At 41.0% G+C, this 22,481-nt stretch overlaps 1 protein-coding gene across 4 annotated transcripts in view; it reads left to right on the forward strand.

Moving 5' to 3' along the window:
• The window catches only part of LOC126297703 (peroxisomal targeting signal 1 receptor-like), a 239,420-nt gene that overhangs the window by 26,116 nt on the left and 190,823 nt on the right, over positions 1 to 22,481 (forward strand). The window lies entirely within an intron of this gene.

Raw genomic sequence — 22,481 nt, forward strand, 5'->3', positions numbered from 1 at the left:
TACACATCCACGACCCTGACGCTAGCACAAATCAACTATTCCCATATTGCAAAGGAGGCCTTGGCAGTAGTGTTCGCAGTCAAGAAATTTCATGTCTACTGTTTTGAAATGCAGTTCTTTCTAACTAAGGATCACAAGACATTGGTGGCATTATTTGGGCCGCGTACCAACCTCTCAGAATGAACAGCCCAATGCCTCCAGTGTTGGGTGTTGTTCCTCAGTGCCTACAATTATACTATCTGGTACAAGCCGACAGCCCAACATTCTAATGCTGATTGATTGACCCATCTACTGGCTGGCTCAGACCCTGAATACAACCAACAGGAGATCTTCTGCTTCCACATCAATACTGAATGACAACATATATTGGACAGTTTTCCCTTTACGGCCGCATGTGTTGCCGCTGCAACGCACCAGGACCCCACTGTGTGACGGGTCCGTCGTTTGATGACAGAACTTCACCCATAGAAACAGCCTTCTCCCTGACTCTTGGTTGTGGATACTGATCGGATGCTTATCAGGTGATTATTCTGGCAGAATCACATTGTTGGGTATTCAGTTTGCTCGACAGGGGTTATTGGGCATGTCCCACATGAATACGCTGGTTCACTGCTATGTGTGCTGGCTCGGGATCAGTGGTGTCATCAAGAAGATGGACCATAGTTGCTCAACATGTGCCTCTCAATGATTTTTCCTCTGGCCTACGTGTCACCTCTCCTGATACTGCATCGATTTCAATTTTGCAGGTGCATTCTTGGGTTGTGTGTGGTTGCTCCTTCTGGATGCTTATTTCATGTACCCCTGTGTTTTACGCTTGGTATCCACAATGGCAGAGGCCGCCCTTACTGCCTTTGCCCAAGTTGAGGCCATTGAAGGGTTAATTCACACATTTGTCTCTGACAGTGGTAATGCTGGAATTCAATATTGTGTTGGCCCACCCTTTGCCATGATCACAGCTTCCACTCTCGCAAGCATTCGTTCAATCAGGCGACATCCCGACTGTGTTCTATAGGATTCAGGTCAGGACTCTGTGTATGCCAGTCCATTACAGGGATGTTATTGTCGTGTAACCACTCCACCACAGGCTGTGCATTATGAACAGGTGCTCAATTGTGTTGAAAGATGCAGTTACCATCCCTGATTGTTCTTCAACAGTGGGAAGCAAGAAGGTGCTTGAAACGTCAATGTAGGACTGTGCTGTGATTGTGCCATGCAAAACAACAAGGGATGCAAGCCCCCTCCATGAAAAACCTGACCACATCATAACACAACTGCCTCAGAATTATACTGTTGACACTACACACGCTGGCAGATGATGTTTACCTGGTATTTGTCATACCCACACCCTGCCGCCAGATCGCCACATTGTGTAAAGTGATTCATCACTCCACACAATGTTTTTCCACTGTTCAATTGTCCAATGTTTACACTCCTTACATGAAGCAAGACATCATTTGGCATTTACTGGTGTGATGTGTGACTTATGAGCAGCTGCTCGACCATGAAATCCAAGTTTTCTCACCTCCCGCCTAACTGTCATAGTACTTGCAGTGGATCCTGATGCAGTTTAGAATTTCCGTGTGACGGTGTGGATAGATGTCTGCCTATTACGCATTACGACCCTCTTCAACTGTAGGCGGTGTCTTGTCGTTCAACAGACACGGTCGGCCTGTACACTTTTATGCTGTATGTGCCCCTTCACGGTACCACTTCACTATCATATCGGATACAGTGGTCCTAGGGATGTTTAAGAGTGTGTAAATCTTGCATACAAACGTATGACACAAGTGACACCCAATCACCTGACCATGTTCGAAGTCCGTGAGTTCTGCGGAGCATCCCATTCTGCTCTCTCATGATGTCTAATGACTACTGAGGTTGCTAATATGGAGTACCTGGCAGTAGGTGGCAGCACAGTGCACCTAATATGAAAAAGTATGTTTTTGGGGGTGCCCGGATACTTTTGACCACATAGTGTATGACATAATGGCCAGGACCCCGGGAGGCTACCACAAACATCCTGTTGTTGCCCTGGCTCTCTCCTCTCTCCCTGTGGATCGGTGGTTTCCCCCTGGCACTTCCATCTCCAGTACTGTTCCGTTGGACACTGCCAACCCCACTTTTACCCACAGCCTACAGTCGAGGAGACTGCACCTTTGCCTGTACTTTCGTTCCACCTTTCATGGCACCATCTGGGGCATTTTCGTCCATATGCACCGGTTTCGAGGGGAGGGGGAGGAGGAGGAGGTATTGGGCTGCATGGTATTTGTTGAATGCCTATCGGGGCAAATGGACTTTGATGGACGGTAGAGGGAAGTGTCACCGCAGCACTGCACTCACCTAGTGAGTGCACCACCATCTCGCCATGTGAATACACCGGCCAGGCATAAATACTGCCACATCTTGACCACTCAGTCAAGTCACGCACTTCATCTGATAGCATTTGTTACTATTTCCACTGCACTGCTTGCTGCTCGTCGATTACTTTACTTTGGTATTGGTTTTCCTTTTTCGTCTTGATTTGGATTGTAACTTGTACTTGACCAGTTGGCAGTGTTGTCAAAAGTTCATTGAACTTCATTGTTGTGTGGTTGCTACTGTTGTGTTGGGTCTGCCATTCAGTCAGCCCTGTTGCTTGACTGTGGCATGGGATTGAGATCAGTCTGCAGATGGTCTTCCCTTCTGGCCTCATCATCACATCTTTCCTGTTTTTCTGACGTGCACCAGTACACAGCTGCTTGCAGATATAGCACTTACTGTGATTTAGCATCAATTTATTTTCAACAAGCCATGAATGTACACCATGAACTGCAGTATTTGTTACATTGCCTACGTTGCATTCGACATCCTTTGCTAACAAGCAGGTGTCATAAGTGAACAGAAATACACTACTGGCCATTAAAATTGCTACACCTCGAGAAGACGTGCTACAGACGCGAAATTTAACCGACAGGAAGAATATGCTGTGATATGCAAATGATTAGCTTTTCAGAGCATTCACACAAGGTTGGCAATGGTGGCGACACCCACAACGTGCTGACGTGAGGAAAGTTTCCAACCAATTTCTCATACATTGTTATGATGCTTCGTATAAGGAGGAGAAATGCGTACCATCATGTTTCCAGCTTTCATAAAGGTCGGATTGTAGCCTATCGCGATTGCCGTTTATCGTATCGCGACATTGCTGCTCGCGTTGGTCGAGATCCAATGACTGTTAGCAGAATATGGAATCGATGGGTTCAGGAGGGTAATACGGAACACTGTGCTGGATACCAACGGCCTCGTATCACTAGCAGTCAAGATGATAGGCATCTTATCCACATGGCTGTAACGGATCATGCAGCCACGTCTCAATCCCTGAGTCAACAGATGGGGACGTTTGCAAGACGACAACCATCTCCACGAACAGTTCGACGACGTTTGCAGCAGCATGGACTATCAGCTCGGAGATCATGGCTGCGGTTACCCTTGATGCTGCATCAAAGGCAGGAGCGCCTGCGATGGTCCACTCAACGATGAACCTGGGTGCACGAATGGCTAAACGTCATATTTTCAGATGAATCCAGGTTCTGTTTACAGCATCATGATGGTCGCATCCGTGTTTGGCAACATCGCGGTGAATGCGCATTGGAAGTGTGTATTCGTCATCGCCATACTGGCGTATCACCCAGCGTGATGGTATGGGGTGCCATTGGTTACATGTCTTGGTCACCTCTTGTTCGCACTGACGGCACTTTGGGCAGTGGACGTTACATTTCAGATGTGTTACGACCCATGGCTCTAACCTTCATTCAATCCCTGCAAAACCCTACATTTCAGCAGGATAATGCACAACCGCATGTTGCAGATCCCATACGGGACTTTCTGGATACAGAAAATATTCAACTGCTGCCCTGGCCAGGACATTCTCCAGATCTCTCATCAATCGATAACGTCTGGTCAATGGTGGCCGAGCAAGTGGCTTGTCACAACACACCAGTCACTACTCTTGATGAACTGTGGTGTCGTGTTGAAGCTGCATGGGAAGCTGTACCTGTACATGCCATCCAAGCTCTGTTCGACTCGATAACCCAGGCGTATCAAGGCCATTACTATGGCCAGAGGTAGTTGTTCTGGGTACTGATTTCTCAGGATCTATGCACCCAAATTGCGTGAAAATGTATTCACATGTCAGTTCTATTATAATATATTTGTCCAATGAATGCCCGTGTATCATCTGCATTTCTTCTTGATGTAGCAATTTTAATGGCCATTAGTGTATTTTATAATCATATATTTGCTCTATTCATTCCATAATGGTCAAACTTCTTCAGTAATATTTTGTGATCCACACAAACAAACACGTAAGTTAAATCAAAGATGATGCTTACAGTTCACAACTTTTTATTTAAACTGTCCAGTGTCTCACTAAGTAAAGAGAATATAGCATTTCCTATTGTTAAGCCTCTTCTGAAACCGAACTATATGTTTGACAGCAAATTGTATTAACTGGAATGATCACTTGCCTTGTACATACAACCTTTTAAATAGCTTTAGCATGGAGGAAGGCATTCTGATCCCCCTTCTCAAACCAGGAAAGGACTGCACATGTCCCAGTAATTACAGGAGTATCACCATAACGAGCTGTGTAGGAAAGACCCTGGAGCGAATGGTTAACCACTGTCTGGTCTGGTTGTCAGAGACCATTCAACTCCTTAGCTCCTCTCTGTGTGGAATCCGAAGATATCGGTCCACTGTTGACAGTCTGACGCCTTACAGGCAGCTATTCAGCAGGCTTTCCTCCATAAGCATCAGCGTATTGGCATATTCGTCGAATTAAGTGAGGCATATGGTAAAATTTGGAGACACTGTATTCTCACACAGCTGCCACCTCCCCATCTTCATACGGTCTCTCCTGTCTCAGCAGTTTTTTAGGGCCTGAGTTGGTAACACTCTGTCTGATCTATTTGAGCAGCAGAAAGGTGTTCCTCAGGGCAGTGTTTTAAGTGTTACCCTCTTTGCCATAGCCATCAACAGTATCACATCTATGGTAAGGAGTCCTGTACAGTGCTCATTATTTCTAGGCGATTTTACTGTCTTCTGTTCCTCCTCCAGTGTTGCAACGGCGAGCCATCAGTTGCAAATTACAGTCCGGCGGTTACAGGAGTAGGCTGCAAAGACGGGTTTTCAGTTTTCTGCAGGTGTGCATGTGTGCGTGTGTGTGTGTGCGCACGCACATTTTAATCATTCTCATTGTCTTTTTAATTTGCCTGCCTTGAATATAGGGGACATCATCCTACATTTTAGAGATACAGTGTGGTTTCTGAGCCTCATTTTTGACTCGTGATTGTTGTGGTTACCACACCTGCGAGACCTTAAAGCCAGAACCCCAAATGCACTGAACATCATCAAGTGCCTTAGCCAAAGGGCTTGAGGAGCGGAAAGGGCGCATGTCCTTCAGTTTTATTGGGCTTTTGTGCATTCACGGCTGGTCTGTGGTTTCACAGTGTATCAGTGAGGCCCTCTTACTTGCTTATTATTGACACTGCCCATCATGAGGGGATTCATCGGGCCATGGGTGCTTATCGGACCAGTCCCATTCCTAGCATCTGTGCTGAGCTGGGGGAAGCGACACTAACCATATGCCGCCAGCTCCTTATTGGGCATCAGGTGTGTAAGTTCCTAGCTGCTCCAACTTCACCTGCACACCGTACTGTTGCTGGACCGCCTTTTTTTTTTTCCAACTGTCCACGAGCCAAGATGTCATTTGGGATCTGTGTGCAGCGTTGCTGGAGTCACTAGGTGTGGAGCCAGTACGACCCCAAATCTAGGGTTTTAACTGCCTGCCACCCTGGTTACTGGAGAGGCCCAGAGTGATTTTAGATCTGGTGCAGAACAGGAGAAATAGCAGTCCCGCTTCTGTTTTTAAGCCGATATTCTGATATTTTATCTGAATACCACAACCATGTAGCTGTTTTTGCGGATGGGTCTAACCAGGGGGTCTCTGTTGGTTGCCCTGTTGTTTTCCCGGATCATGTCCTCAAGGTCAGACTGCCTCCAGAATTTACTGTCTTCAGTGTAGAATTACATCTGCTCAGATTCTCGGAGCACCCTTCATTTTCTCCAACGTTTGTACCCAGCAGATACAGTAACCCAGAATATCCAGGATGTCCTCCTACAACTGTGATGACTAGGGAAGGAGACGTCTTTCTGCTTGGTACCTGGGACATTGGAATTGCAGGGAATGAAAGGGTGGATCGAGCAGCCAAGGAGGCGTGTTGTGATCTTCTGGTATTTAGGTGTACTATCCCCCTGCATGCTATCACTGTGCTGTTGGGGTAAAAAGTCATGTGTCGACGGGAGGGTGAGTGGCGGGCAGTGACAGGTAACAAGCTCCACGTTATCAAGCCCACAATTCGGCCGTGGAGTACTTCCTTCCAGCCATGTTGGCGGGACAAGGTCCTTCTTACTAATCTTCGTATAGATCACAGCCCAATGACACATGGATTCTTACTCCAGCGAGATGACCCTCTAGTATGTGGTGCTTGTGGCATGCTGATCACGGTGTGCCACATTTTACTGAACTACATTTTATCTGTAGAACTGCATTTTATCTGTGTGAAACTTGTCTTTCATTAACTGGAATTTACCAGACAAAGTATTCCCAACTAAAACCAGCCATACTTGACCACCTACTGAATCAGGAAAGAACTATCAATCTGTCAAACTTTTCAGTGGCTGGGTCTTGTGAGGTTTCCTGTATTGAGGTAAATTAAACTGCAAGCTTTGTTTATTTGAATGTGAGCCCCTGCAGCATTTGTTACATTGATGTTTAATGAGGCACAGTGTCTTGGAAGAGGGAGCAGTGCAGCGAGATGCATGATAACAGCCTACATTTCAGAGGTTCATACCACTGTTGTTACTACAGTGTGTTCACTTGGTTCATAAAAGATGTTTCACACTGCAACAAAACATTCTTTTATTCACGTCAAAAATAAGTGCAGTTATTGGATGCAACCAAGCAGATTCCAGCAGCTGCATTAAGAACAAACTCTCGAACAGAATGTGTTCTGAGCAATTATTTTCATAAATTGTTTTAGATAAACCTTTTCCATTCTGAGCTTGTGCTGCATCTCTGATAACTTTCCTGTTGGCAGGAAGTGATACCTGTACCTTACTTCTTGTATTTTGCAGATATACTGTGTAGTCAAAAGTTAGAATGCTTGATGGAATGTTCTATGTGTAACTTACCATCATGGTTCTTTCATGACTTTTACACGAGTGGAAATAAATATAGAAAAAGTTCACAGTTTAATTCATTGTTATCTGTTTCAGTTTTTCATCCACTTATTATGATAGTTATTTTGTCATATTTATGCCGACATTAATATTAATACACAAAGTCCAACCATTTATGCCAGTTAGTAAAGTTACTAACATGTTTGCATTTTATATTTCTTAAAGGGCAGTGCATATATTAGGAGAGTTAAGGAATTTTTTTTTAACAGTTTTGTGATTGATAACTTTAAAAATAATGAAGAAAAATGCATTTTCACTAGTCGAATTTCCCAAGTTCACTTTGGTGGAATCAATTTGAATTGTTCTGGTCTGCAGAAAGATATATTAGTGTTAGGATACTATCAACTTAATTCCTTCTTTCCTGTGTTGCGATGAGAACTTTTTTTTAAAATGAATTTTACTGTCGTATAGAAGTTTCTCGAGGTAGCTTCTTATAGCCACTATTGTTCTTGATGTACATCAATGATTTTCCACACTTTTGTTAGATATGGGGAAAAGTTCTCTTCACAGATTACAGCAACATTGTAATTACAGGTAAAACCTCAGAAATTCTGTTATAAAAAGCAAATAAAACCCTAAGGGGAGTCTACAGATGGTCTATGAGCAACAAATGAACGCTTAACATAAATAAGACAAACGGCATTAATTTCAGTCTACATGAAAGAAAATAATAATGCATTCATATTATATGTAGATGATAATTCTGTAGATAATAATTCTGTAGATAATAATTCTGTAGATAATAATTCTGTAGATATGCTAACACAGATTTTTTTATGGATGAATACTGAATTTAAGATAAAGTGGAATGAGACTGTCATTAGTATATGTTCTTAGGAATAGTGCGTAACTGTGAGGCACTTGCTGCTTCACACTGATGCCAGCATTTATCTACAATCAGTTCTTAGCCTTGGTAACATTTTTTGGGGACCAAGTGTACAAAATACAGATAAAAAGTTGAAGCTACGGAAATGGCCATGACAATAATAGCTAAAAGCAGCAATGAGTTTAATAACTAAAAGCAGTAATGAGGATCATTGTAAAAATCTGTGAAATGAGTTGAGGATTAAAATTGCAACATCACAGTACATCTACGAATCTGTTGTTGTAGAGTTCTTCAGTCCAGAGACTGGTTTGATACAACTCTCCACACTAGTCTACCCTGAGCAAGCCTCTCCATCTATGCATCCTTTTAAACCTGCCTACTGCAATCATGCCTAGGTGTCATTTTACAATTTTTGGTCCTCTCCCCCAATCTCCTTCCCCTCCCATGCATGCACACAGGTGCGCACATGGCGCCCCCCCCCCCCCCCCTCTCTCTCTCTCTCTCTCTCTCTCTCTCTCTCTCTCTCTCTCTCTCTCTCTCTTTTGTGTCACTCCCCCCCCCCCCCCCCCAATCTTCTCCCCTACAGCACCAAATTAACAATTCACTGATGCCTCAGGAAGTGCCATATCAACTGATTCCTTCTTTTAGTCAGGTTGTGCTGTAAATTTCTTTTTTTTTTTTTACCAGTTTGATTCAGTATTTCCTCATTAATCATTTGATCTACCCATTTAATCTTCAGCATCCTTCTGTAGCACCATATGTCAAAAGCTTCTCTCTTCTTGTTGGAACTGAGAAAGACTTCTTGATGTGTAGATTTATATTTGCTGTTAACAAATTTCTCTTTTTCGGGAATTGTCTATTTGCTGTTGCCAGTTTGGCTTATATTTTTTGTCTACTTTGGCCATCATTAGTTATGTAGCTACCAAAATGGCAAACCTCATCAACTGCTTACAGTGTTTCATCTTCTAGTATAATACCCCCAGAGCATTGCTGATTTAATTAGACTACATTCTTTACTTTTCAATTGCTCTTCCAAGCTCTTTTTGCAATATCTGGCTAAATTACTGTGTCATTGGCAAGTCCCAAAGATTTTATATCTCATCCCTAGACATTTTATCTTTCCAAATTTCTCCTTAGTTTCATGTGCTGCCTGCTCAATTTACAGCTTTAATAACAAAGGGGATACAATACAATCCTCTCTCACTCCCTACTCAACCATAGCTTCCTTTTGTTCTCCAGCTGTTAAAACTGCAGCCTGGATTCTGTCCAGTTTCTAAATAACTCTTTTTCCTCTTGTATTTTACCTGTGATGCCTTCAAAATTTCAAAAAGGGCAGTCCAGTCAACATTGTCAAAGGCTTTCTCTAAGTCTACAAAACAAATGCTAGAGATGCAGGTTTGCCTTTCTTCAGCCTATCTTTTAAGATTGGATGGCAGTCTTCCTCCATCTGTTGATGGGAACATTTTGTCTAACATGGTAATGACCAAATGTACTTGCTATCAACAACTTGTAACATTTGATTTACATTTTATTTCTGTAGTTGCCATGGAACTTTACATAGTGTTACTTGTACTATGAGCAACATTATTATTGATTCCGGCAAAGAATCTGCCTATAATGGTTGTTTTTGATGATACTGATGATACTAATGTGATTTGAAAATGGAATTCAAATTTGCAGAAACTAGTCATCAGTGTACAAACAACTGCAATCTTGGAAATAAAGTGTTAGCAAGAAGACTTCAGCATTTACAAAATAGAAATTTGTCCATGAAATAGGAGGAGTTGCCCAGGAGAAATGATTTTAGGTTAGATTTAAAATTTGCATTGCTGTGTGTCATATGTTTTGCAGTATTGTGCAAATCAGCATAAGTTTTAGTTGGTGCATGTTGAACACCAGTCTGAGCCATTGACAATTTAATAATCGGTAATAAAGGGGCCATTTTTTCCCCTAGTGTTGTCGGTATTGGCATTACTGTTCTCAAATTGTGATGGATTATTTATGACAAATTTCATTAGTGTATATGTGTATTTTGATTGTTCCGTTAAAATGCCTAATTTCTTGAAGAGGTACCTACATGATGGTTGAGGGTGGACACCACATATTATTCTTATTGCCCATTTTTATGCAATTAATTCTTACTTTTTGAGTGATGAGTTTCCCCACAATATTATTACATCTATATCAACATAGATACTCCACAAGCCATCATTCGGTGCATGGTGGAGGGTACCTGGTACCACTGCTAGTCGTTTACTTTCCTGTTCAATGCACAAATAGAGCAAGGGAAAACTGAAAGTCTGTATGCCTCCATATGAGCTCTAATTTCTTACACTTATTTTCAATGGTCATTATGTGCAGTATATGTTGGTGGCAGTAGAGTCATTCAGCAGTCAGCTTCAAATGCCAATTCTATAAATTTTCTCAATAGTGTTGCTCGAAAAGAACATCACATTCCCTCCAGGGAATCTCATTTGAGTTTCTGAAGCATCTCCGTAAAACTTGCGTGTTGTTTGAACCCACCAGTAACAAATCTAGCAGCCCATCTCTGAATTGCTTCAATGTCTTCCTTCAATGCGACGTGGTACAGATCCCAAACACTCGAACAATACTCAAGAGTAGGTCACACAAGTGTTCTTTATGTGGTCTCCTTTCACTCTTTCCTAAAATTTTCCCAGTAAACCAAAGTTGAACATTCATCTTGAACCACAGTTCTCACAAGCTCGTTCCATTTCGTACCTCTTTGCAACGCTACATCCAGATATTTAAATGACTTAACTGTGTTAAGCAGGACACCACTAATACTGTATCCAAACATTATTGGTTTGTTCTTCCCACTCAACTACCTTACATTTTTCCACATTTAGAGTTAGCTACCATTCATCACACCGACTAGTAATTTTGTCTAAGTTGTATTGTATATTCAGTCAGACACTAATTTCGTCACCTTACTGTACACCACAGCATCATCAGCAAACAACTGCAGGTTGCTGCCCACCTTATCTGCCAAATCATTTATGTAAGTAGAGAACAGTGGTCCTATTGCACTTCCCAGGGGCACTCCTGACGGTACGCCTGTCTCTGATGAACACTCACTATTGAGGACAAATACTGGGTTTTATTACTTAAAAAGTCTGCGAGCTGCTCTCGTATCTGTGAACTTATTCCATATGCTCATACCTTCATTAACAACCTGCAGTGGGGCACAGTGTCAAATGCTTTCCAGAAATCTAGAATCTGCCTGTTGCCCTTCATCCATACTTTTCCGTATATAAAGTGAGAAAAGGGCAAGCTGAGTTTAACACAAGCGATGCTTTCTAAAACCATGCGGATTCGTGGACATAAGCTTCTCAGTCTCAAGAAAGTTTAATATATTCGAACTTAGAATCCTGTTCAAGGATTCTGCAGCAAACCCTACATATGTACTAGAGTCACTTGAGATTTTTTCCAGTTGCTTGGGGCTTTGTGTTGGTGAGAGATTAATGATAAATGCATGCTAGGTTAGGGGCCAGTGCCACAGCTTACTCTTTGTAAAACTGAATTGCGATTCCATCCAGACCTGGTGATTTATTTCCTTTCAAATTTTCAGCTGTTCCTTTGCACCAGGGATGCTAATTACTATGTGATCCATATGGTAGTCTGTGTGTCTGTACAAACATACTGTCATTTGACCAATCATACTGTGTGAATAGTTTCTTGAATAGGAAATTTAAAACTTTGGCTTTTGTTTTACCATCTTCAACTGCTATTCCAGACTGGTCAACTAGGGACTGAATGGAAGCTTTAGATTCGCTTGACAATTTTACATAGGGCCAGAGTTTTCTTGGGTTCTCTGCCATATCTTGTGCTAAGGTGCTACAGTGTTAGTTGTTGGATGCATCATGCATCGATCTCTTCACAGACGCATGAATCTCTCCTAACTTTTGCTCTTTGTTATTTGTGCATTCTATTTTGAACTGAGAGTATTCCATAAGACAATATTGAGTGGAAGTGTGCAAAATATTTTCAGGAGATTGATTCATGTATTTCCAAGATTGACAGTTATACGAAGAGCAAAAGTAACTGAACTTAAATGTTTGAGCAATTCAGTAATATGCTTCTTCCAGTTCAAGTTTTGATCAATATGTACACCCAAAACTTTGGACCATTCTACCCTATTTACTGACTCATATTCATGTACTATATCATTTGTTGGTATGACTCTGTCTGTTGTACAGAACTGAATATAGTGATTCCTCAAAATTTAGAGATACTCCGTTTTCAGAGAACCATTTAATAATTCTTTGTAAAACATCAACAACAGTCTCTTCAGTTACTTTCTCTCTAATGAGATTTATCATATTATTGACTGCAAAAAGTATCAGTACTGCTTGTATGTTAAGTGGAAGGTCATACACACACACACACACACACACACACACACACACACACACTCCCTTTCTGATTTCTCCAGGTTTCTAAAATGTTATACCTTTCCGACATTGTTTGAATTATGCAGCACAACTTTTTACATTCTTTTGTTAAGTATGATTCAAACCATATGTGTATTAAGCCACAGAAGAAACAAGAGGCATGGAAGCTCATTGTTTCTGCACAGTGATATAAATTATGAAACCAGAAACTGTTTTAATTATTTAAATGGAGAATGTGTGTATGAGAGCTGTTGTGTAGAAATAATGCTCTTACTAGCAAATGTTATAGTAATTTCAATATACAGAATCTCAGGGAGGTCAACAACAGAATCTTCTTATCTAAGTTTCAAAATATGCTAGATGACTTTTATAGATAAAAACAGAAAGAAATTAATAGCTGCTGATTTTAATATTGATACAATAAGTGATTGTCTCTGAGCGTCAGGATTCATTGATTAGGTGAAGAAACATAGTTTGAAACTGAATTAAACTGAATTTCTCTGAATCTAGTGGAGAAAAGGGAATTAGCCACCTGTATTGACATTGTTTTAAATAATTATGTATATGAAGATTTGTGTGAATTTTGTCTGGATTTGCATCTCTCAGATCATGGTGCATTGTTCATTGAGTTGCCAAAGACATGGACATTTCAATTATGAAAACCCATATAAAAAGCAACTTCAGCAAATAAAACTTATATTAATATGTAGTAACGAGCTAAAAGAAAAAAAACTGACCTTTTGATCATCATAACTCAAGTGATGAATTCTTTGAAAAATTCCTAAATAGTTTTTTTGGTGTCTTAAATGAAACATTTTCAATGACTCAGCAGTAAAGTGCCACAAATAAATTAAAGTGGGAGCCTAAAAATTACCAGTGTAAGGAAAAGGTAACTGTACAGAGAATGAAAAGATAATAAAGATACTGATTTCATTGACGTATGTTACTCTATAAAATTATATTTAAAAGAGTTGTCAAGGCAACAAAACAACTGGCAAATAACAGGCTTATTATAAACCATAAAAATAACACAAAGGCTCTGTGGTCAGTCATTAGATCTGAAGTAGGTATTAAAGCCTGTACCCAGGAAATTTTCTAAAATTAACAACATTGCTTCTTTTCAGTTAAAGTCCAACTTGTACAACAATGTTGTAGCACAGTTCAGTTTCTTGGGTCATATTTTCATATAAGCTGTCATGGCTGCCTCATATTCGCCATCTCTAGACTACATGTATGTGGAAGCTTAATGCTCTTCACCTCCTGGCCCAAACATTTTGGGGTGCAGACAGTGCCACTTTCTCCATCTTTACCCTGCCCTGGTTTTGTCCAGACTAGATTATAGTTGTCAGGTTTATGACACAGTGGCTCCTTCCACTCTGCAACTACTTGATCCTTTTCACCATTGTGGGGTGCATCTGGCTATTGGTGCCTTTTGCACAAGTCCTGTTGACAGTCTCTGCACAGAAGCTGGGATTCCCCCTCTAAAAATACAATGGAGTGAGTTCCTGGTTTCTTATGCAATGATCATTCGCCTATTCTCTGACCATACAATGTACCCAGTCCTCTTTGCAAATGAGGGTTGTCTCTCACCTGACAGCCGCCCATGGGTGGGATTGGTGGTTGGCATGCATCTCACTTCCCTCTGTCGGGAACTCCATATCCACTCCCTGGAATGCAACCCGTGCAACCCCCCCCCCCCTCCCCCCTTGGGTGGTGGTGCCTAGACCACGGATTAGGACTGACCTATACTAGGGTCCTAAGTTCTCTGTCACACCAATGGTTTTCCGGCATCTTGTACGTGCCATCCTTGAAGAGTTCTAGGGTGCTGTTATCTTCTACACTGATGGTTCTAAGACAATCGATAAGGTAGGATATGCTTTCACATCTCCAACTGGCTTAGATCACCATTTATTGCCAGGATCATGTGGTGTGTTCACAGCAGAGCTTCTAGCCATTCACAGATCCCACCATTTTTTTTTTCTCAGGCCTTCCTCAGCAATGTTTTAATTTGTTCAGACTCAATGAGCAGCCTGCAGGCTATCGAAATTGTCACCCTTTGGTTTCTGCTATCCATGACCTTTTCTCTGCCCTTGGCCATGCCACCTGCTCAGTTGGCTGTCTCTGGGTCCCAAGTCATGTGGATATCACCAGGGAATGAACTGACTGATCGTTTGGATCGAGAAGCAGGTACTTACCCATATTCCAGGTGTGGATATGTGTATCCACATCAAATCTCTCTTTGCCAGAAAGTGGAATGCCACATGGTGCACTACTGCTCACAGTAATAAAGTCTACATAATCAAAGAGTCTACTGCAGTTTGGTGCTCTTCCTTCTGCTCCTCTTGGAAGGAGTCCACTATTTTATGCCATCTACGCATTGGCCATATGAGGCTCACCCACCATTTCCTCCTGTGTAATAAGCCACTCGCACAATGTGGTTGTAGAGCCAGACTGACGCTATCCCACATCTTTGTGGAATGTCCCCTTCTTTTGACCTTTTGTGCTAAGTTTAGTCTTCCAGATTCCTTAAATTTAATACTAGCAGACGATTCACAGATACCTGATTTGGTCCTCAGTTTCATCCATTAAAGTGGTTTTTATTTCCAGATACAAGATTTTGCTTTACTTCTGGAGCAGGGGTAGGGTGATTGTGGGTTTGGACCTCTCCATTTCTTGGCTGGGACCCCATGACCAATGGAAAGACCACACCCTTCTTTTTCCAGATTTTAGACTTAGTGTCACCTTTTATGCCTTTTACTGTGTGTGTTTTAACTTCATTATTTTATAATTTGACTCCCTCTTTCTTCTCTGAGTGACTTCGGAATCAGTGGACTATCTACCTTGCTGTTTGGTCCCATAAACACACTAATTAATTCAATCAATCAAGGTACCTCACTATGTTTTGGATGGTAGTTTGCGGGTCACTTCTGCTATCCTCCTTGTTGATGGGTGTGACCAGTCCATTCTTCCAGCTAGTGTGGAGGATCTGTGATGGATTATAGTTAACAGAGACGTTAATTTAGTCACAAATGTATAGGACCTGATACGGAGTCCATCGGAGCCTGGGACTTTGTTCAGTTCTAACAATTTCAGTTGTTTTTCAACACCATTGATGCTAATATCTATCTAATTAATCTTTTTAGTAGTGTGAACATTAGATTGTGGCAATACTCCTGGTTTTCCTTTGTAAAAAAACATTTGAGGAAAATAGTTAAGCATTTCTGCTTTTGCTCTACTACTCCCAATTTGTTTCTGTATTGACTGTCAGTGACTGGACACTAATTTTGTTGCCACTAACAGTCTTTATGTATGACCAGAGCTTCTTAGTTTTGTGAAAGATCTTTTGTCAATATTCTGCTGTAGTGGTCTTTGAAGGCTTGTCATGCATTGCTGTCTTGACAGCCAAGCATGTTCTGTGAAGTGGCTTGACAACAACATGTTTAAATTTCTCTGGGAAACTGCCACTGTGAAAAAATTTATTACGTAAATAACTTTATATACAACTAAGTTCAACTCAACAATATTAAATAATTTTGCTTCTGATTTCAGCCTAACCAGTTGAATATTTATTTTGTAGAGACTTGATGACACTGAAAAGTTGGTTTGGAGATGCAGGATGAAGTTGAATATTATCAAACTTGTCTTTTTTAGGAGGAAATGTTCAAACACAAATTATGTGCTAGTGTCAGAAAAGTAGTTATTAAAATGTGAAATTTTTGAACTATCTTTGATTAGTTCATTATCTAAATTTAAAGAAATTTCTACATTTTTGTGATTCATTTTTATCTATATCATTTTCTACTATGTTCCAAATATTTTTTCTTGGAAGTGTATCCTTTTTGGTGCTGTGATGACTCTGTTTAGAATTTTATACTGCAGTTGGTAATGTGATTGGTCTTTCCCATCACCCCTATCCCTTAATGCGAACTAGTCATCTCATAGGTCTTGCTTGATATTCTGATTTCATTTGTAATCCAGAGTTTAGGTGCATTTAATCTGCTTCCACCAGTCAGTTATTAGGAAAGTAATTTTCAAAGTACCCTATGAGTATTTTACAGAATACATCAAATTTTTCATTTACACCAGAGGTGCTGTGTACATATTTCAAGTCGGTATTTTACAAATTCCTCATGAATTTAAATTCCTTTTTCATGTATCATCCTTCTAGCATTCCAGTTGTTTTTATTTATATTATGCACTCTGATGTACATGCCCCAGTCACTTCAATGTGACCACTTGTCAGAAGCCTGAATAACCAACTTTTCCAGTGCAGACAAGCAGGAAGAGTGTCAGTTAGGTTCTGGAAGGTACCAACAGGGATGTTGAGCCATGCCGACTCCCGTGCCTCTGCCAGCTGCACTAGGTGTCTTGCCTCAGGTCCATGATGTGACCAGCATGATCGTGTGGTCCCACAGACTCAAATGGGTTTAAATCTGGAGAATTTGGTGGTCGGGAGTATGGTAAACTTATTATGATGGTCTTAGAGCCACACACATACACTATGAGCTGTGTGATTTGCTATAGGGGTGTGCATGGTCCCCAAGGATAGATGCCTACTTGTGTTGATCTATTGTGCTATACAGAATGACAAGTTCACTGAAGGAATGCCACGGAAGCATACCCCAGACCATAACACTGCCTCCTCCATCCTGGACCCTTCCAACACTTGTTGCAGGGCCACACATGTGGAAGGCCATCCATCCAGTGGAGCATAAAATGTGATTTATCTGCACTGTTCAGTGGAAGTCCAGTTTCAGTATTGGTGTGCAAATCCCAACCATCGTTGGTGATGGAAAGCAGAAAGCAGAGGTGCGTGAACCAGGTGCCTCCTATGGAGGCGCATACACAGAAACATTCGCTGAACGGTCGTTGAGGAGACACTGTTGGTAGTCCCTTGGTTCATCTGGGTAGTCAGTTGTTAAACGGTTGCACATGTATTCACTCGTACACACATCTGCGGCTGTTGTTCACCCTGTCATTTATGTACCGTGGTCCACCACAGCTATATTGGCACTGGTTTTGGATAGTACCATTTTGCCACGTGGTATACTTGAACCACAACTGCTCACCAACAGTTTACAAACATTTCATAAATACTTCCACCTTTGTCTCAAAAGCCAGTGATCATGTTCTTTTGGAAGTAAAATAAATCACTGCTTTTTCTCATTATGACAGTGATTGCACTGTTTCTCGTATCCTCACACATCTCGTACATCCTTTACTGCTAATACTGCCAGCTCCCATTTTTGAGTGGTTATTGCACATCGATGTTGAAGATAGGCGGTGGTCACATTAATGTGACTGGACCATGTATAAGGGGGCAGTCAAATGAAAATGAGGCAGATGGGGAAAAGTTTATTATTCCAAAAGTAATTGCCACAGCTATTAATATATTTATCCCAATGTGAGACAGGATCATCAGTGCTTTTATGGAAAATTTTTTGTGGTTGTCTGTGGAACCATGATGGTACCAAAGTGAAGAGTTCCTAGATAACAGAACGCAGCATGTCATTCTCAATGGAGAGAAGTCTTCCAAAGTAAGAGTGATTTCAGGTGTGCTATTCACAATATACATAAATGACCTTGTGGATGACATCGGAAGTTCACTGAGGCTTTTTGCAGATAATGCTGTGGTGTATTGAGAGGTTGTAACAATGGAAAATTGTACTGAAATGCAGGAGGATCTGCAGCGAATTGATGCATGGTGCAGGGAATGGCAATTGAACCTCAATGTAGACAAGTGTAATGTGCTGCGAACACGTTGAAAGAAAGATCCCTTATCATTTAGCTACAATATAGCAGGTCAGCAAATGGAAGCAGTTAATTCCATAAATTATCTGGGAGTATGCATTAGGAGTGATTTAAAATGGAATGATCATATAAAGTTGATCGTCAGTAAAGCAGATGCCAGACTGAGATTCGTTGGAAGAATCCTAAGGAAATGCAATCCGAAAACAAAGGAAGTAGGTTACAGTACGCTTGTTCGCCCACTGCTTGAATACTGCTCAGCAGTGTGGGATCCGTACCAGATAGGGTTGATAGAAGAGATACAGGAGATCCAACCGAGAGCAGCGTGCTTCGTTACAGGATCATTTAGTAATCGCGAAAGCATTACAGAGATGATAGATAAACTCCAGTGGAAGACACTGCAGGAGAGACGCTCAGTAGCTTGGTACGGGCTTTTGTTGAAGTTTGAGAACATACCTTCACCGAGGAATCAAGCAGTATATTGCTCCCTCCTACGTGTATCTCGCAAAGAGACCATGAGAATAAAATCAGAGAGATTAGAGTCCACACACAGGCATACTGACAATCCTTCTTTCCATGAACAATATGAGACTGGAATAGAAGGGAGAACTGACAGAGATACTCAAGGTACCCTCCGCCACACACCGTCAGTCAGGTGGCTTGTGGAGTATGGATGTAGATGTAGATGTAGATGTAGATGTAGAAGTAGAAGTAGAAGTGTGCACCTCTTTGTCTGAAGCAAAGCAGCTGCCACACTGTCTTTCTTCAGGGCTCCAAAAATATGAAAATCCCATGGGACTATATTAGGAATATTTGGAGGATGTGTGAGGGCTTCCCTACAAAACTTCTGCAGCATACTTGAAACAACATTGGCTACACTGCAGAAGTTTAGTTGGGAAACTTGTACCCATTTTCCAAACAGTCCCGATCTCTCACTATGGAATTTCCAAATTTTTTGGAGCTCTGAAGGAAGAAATTCATCACCATTGATTTGCTTCATATGAAGAGGTGCACGCCTGGTTAGATTGAAATTTCCATATGCAGCCACAAACATTTCTCCATGAAGGCATTGATCATCCTGTCTCACAATGGGATAAATGTATTAACAGTTATAGCAATTTTTTTGAAATTATAAACAGTTTACTTACTATTATATTATGAAAAGGATAGGTTGCTACTCACCATAAGAGGAGATGTTGAGTCGCAGACAGTAGCAACGAAAGTCTCTTGTTGTGCCTGTCTGTGACTCAGTGCCTCCTCTTGTGATGAGTAACAATCTGTCCTTTTTATAACATCATCACTATTCCATCCTCGATTTTCCATTGTTTGATTTTACTTACTGTTTTTCCATCTGTCTTTGACTGCCCCTTATGCCCACAGTTGACCATCCTATTCTGAGAGGCCATTAACTGTGGACATTATTCTATGACTTTGCAGTCTCAATATATTTATAAAAATGTTGTCAGTAGCAGTGGTGCTGGTTCCTATATCTTTTGTAGCAAACTGTTTAAGGAGAGCTAGGTTATATGAAATGCTAAGGGACTAAAGTATAGCTATAGAATAGATATTCACTGACGATTTTAAGTGACAATCTCTGCCTAATATTATCTCATTCTGCTTCTAAGTCATGAAATTTAATAATGCATTATTTTGTTATATGAATAATTCAAAATTACAAGATGGAACTCAGTATATTGTGACTTTTATTATGAGCTTTCCATGAAAATCTGCTTCTGCAGCATAAGCTTCAAAATGTTGATCACTGCAAAATCTATGGATATAAATGTTTTATATTTGTGTTCCTTCTTAATATAAGTCCTTTCTCCGTACCTGACCTGTTGTAACTGGGTGCTAGGTTGTGTCCATCCATATTCAGAATTCCTATACCTCTCGTTAAATGATGTTCAAAAACATGTTACAATAATGGAAATTCCAGGATGGAGCAGTACATAAAATAAGGAAAAGGCAACCACTCGCCTACAGCAGATCAGTGCTTGGAGCACAGCATTAACACTAGCTTTTTTCCAGCAATAGTACACAAATTCACACACTGACACCAAAAGGCACATTCCCATGGCCATGTCAAGACTAATTATTGGTATTCAATTATTAAATGGAGTTGCCTGAGCTGATATAAGTAGGGAGGTGGTAGGGAAGAAAGCAAAGAGGGGGTAGCAGGAAAGAGGCAGGTCTTTTGACAGATGAATTTACGGCTGCACAAGAAGACATGGATGGATGGAGAGGCGGGAAAAGGAGAGAAAGATGAAGATGGAAGAGGAAGAGAGGAAGGGGAAGGAGGGGGGTTGGAAAAGGGGGGAGGGAGAGGGGGGGGGGAAGGCAGTGCAGGACCTGGACGGAGGAGGAGTGACATGGACAGAAGAGGGAAGGGAAAAGGCAAGGTGAGGCAATAGGAACAGGCTAGTAGAGGTTTATGTTACGGAGATTGAGAGACCACAGAATGTGTTGGAGAGACAATTTTCATCGGAGAGACAATTTTCATCTGTGTAGTTCAGAGAAACTTGTGACGGGAGGAAGTATCCAAATGGCCCTCATAGTGAAGCAGCTGTTGAAATCATGTGTGTTGTGATTTTGCAGCATGTTTGGCAACTGAATGGTTAAGTTTGTGTTTTGCCACAACTTGGGGGTAGCCATTCATGTGAGTAAGCAGATGGTTATTTATCACCCCCAGGGGGCTCGCTGCTCTGTGGCTGCTTCTTGCTTGGTTATCACAGGGTCCAAGCCTTTGCGGCATCTTTTTCCTTCTGTGCTGCATATCTATCCTCTTGCTGTTGTTTTTCCCCTCCCTTGGGGAACATGTGTGGGATGTTTATGGAAATGTATTCTACATATGCAATAGCTGATATCAGAAAAATCTCTCCCACAGCTTTTCATTCCTTTTTTCTTTCTTCATTCCTCTTCTCCTATCCTTCATGCTATGCTGGAATGGGAACAGGTGAGGTGATAGGTGGGTAAAGGACAAGACTAACAAAGGTTGAGGCCACGTGGGTTACAGGAATACAGGATATATTGCAGGGAGAGTTCCCACCCTTGCAATTCAGATAAACTGGCGTTTAAGACCTGCAGCAGAAAGATTAAAAGAAATAATTACATTACAAAGAAAAAAACAGCACAACATTAAAAATTAGAAAATGAGAAGGTACCTGTATTCGATTAAGAATGATTTTTGAAGTAATAGGTTTAACATCTGAAGAGGCACCAATGTTAGCACTGAATAGGGGATCATGGAGGAATTTTATAAAGGGGGCTATGCTCCAGACTGAACGCTGAAAGACATAATCAGTCATAAATAATGATGATGATGATGATGATGATGATTACAAAAAGCACAATAAAAAATCTGATCAGTCAGTCACAACAGAGGAGATATTTACTGCAGATTGTAGTCCATTGTTGCCGGTCTCCAGCTTTAGCATCCACTGTGCCTTAATATTCAGCCAATGTGTGGCTTTCTGAATTGCGGATACAGGTCGTCTTTCCTATTTACTTTGTATGATATTGTAGACCGGTCCATAGATCTATCAAATTACCTCCCTCTCAAAGGCACAGACTGCTTCTTCAATTGTTGCTGTTGTTGCCCAGGTTTCACAACCATACAAAATTATAGGCTGTACTATTGTCATGTACAGTTTGTCGGATTCTTCTGTGACATCAGTTATGACTTAATAAATTGTTCAGACTAAAAAACATGTGACTAGGGTATGTGTTTCTTTGATGTACTTCTTTCACCACTTCACCTCTAATAGTCAATATGGATCCCATGTACTAGACTTCTTGAATGTGTTCAAAAATATGCCCCTCAACGACAGTGGAAGGAAAGGAGGCATGACGGTGTGGTACTACGAGATACTTGATTTTATCATCATTCACCACTGGCCCAATTTTCAGTACATTATGGAGATACTGGGAGGTATCAGCACATACTGGCTACAGTATGTAAATTAAAAGACAAACTAAAAACAGTTTTGAATGAAAATAAATTTTATTTTCTTGAGTCCTTTATCACTATGAAAAATTATTTGTAAGTACACAAGACTCATAGTTTTAGGTAATTCACAAGTGACCTAATGGTAAAAAAATCTGTAAATTGTTATTTGTGTATTAACAAATGCAAAATTTATTGTTACACACAAATCTTTAGTTTGTAATTTGTAAACTGGCATATTCAGAAAAATAATCTGTATGTCGTCGTGGAATTA

The sequence above is a fragment of the Schistocerca gregaria genome, chromosome X (genome assembly GCF_023897955.1).
Source record: "Schistocerca gregaria isolate iqSchGreg1 chromosome X, iqSchGreg1.2, whole genome shotgun sequence".
Lineage (NCBI taxonomy): Eukaryota > Metazoa > Arthropoda > Insecta > Orthoptera > Acrididae > Schistocerca > Schistocerca gregaria.